Source organism: Xiphias gladius, chromosome 6, assembly GCF_016859285.1.
Source record: "Xiphias gladius isolate SHS-SW01 ecotype Sanya breed wild chromosome 6, ASM1685928v1, whole genome shotgun sequence".
NCBI classification, from domain to species: domain Eukaryota; kingdom Metazoa; phylum Chordata; class Actinopteri; order Istiophoriformes; family Xiphiidae; genus Xiphias; species Xiphias gladius.
Genome location: NC_053405.1, coordinates 27,003,260 through 27,004,045, shown reverse-complemented (window position 1 = coordinate 27,004,045; position 786 = coordinate 27,003,260).

The window sequence follows — 786 nt, the reverse complement described above, 5'->3', positions numbered from 1 at the left end:
TAAATTACGATTTTTGAAAACAACACTCTCCTTTTTGGAAACGCCACTATAAGATGCAACCCGGACAGTCTGTATCACATCATGTTGGCCATGGCAGCAACATGTCTACCTGTATTAAATGCGGGGCTCAAGGTTTTCCTTAGGCCGGACGTTTTAAAACAAAAAAACATGAAGCGCGCAATTGTTGCCCCCGGTTACCCAACGACTGAAGACACCAGGGGAGAAGAAAGGAACTGACCTTATAGAAGGATATATTATCAGTTCATATCTCTTAATAAGTAAGTTTAATGTGCACATGAACACAAGGGGTTTCTGTTTTGCAACGGTCTGGCGCTTGTTGCACCGATTTTAACCAGCAGATCTTGCGCGCGTAATTGGGGATTGGGCGTGTGCAACGTCGCCTAGAGACTGCCGATGGAAATAGCTGCTGCCTTTAGATGGCTGTAAAGAGAGTCACCAGAGTAAAAGAAAGGCCTTCAGTAGACAACTTACTAACTGCCATGTGATTTTTATATGGGGGGGATTTCACTGAATGAAGTGACCCAAAACACTATGGAACAAAGGTGCGCTGAGCAGCTGACCTGCTCCGAGCAGGCGAGCAGCGAAAAAGCACACTCCTCCTTGGCACCAAGATTGCAGTGAGCCACTGGCCTCGCACCGCCGCCCCCCTCTTCTGCGGCCCTCCTCCCACTGGGGCAAATTGCGAGTCACCCGGGTAAATACTCTGAGGAAATATCCTCGGCGTACAGCGGGAAAATAGCAGTTTACCAGTGAGTCCAGTGTCTG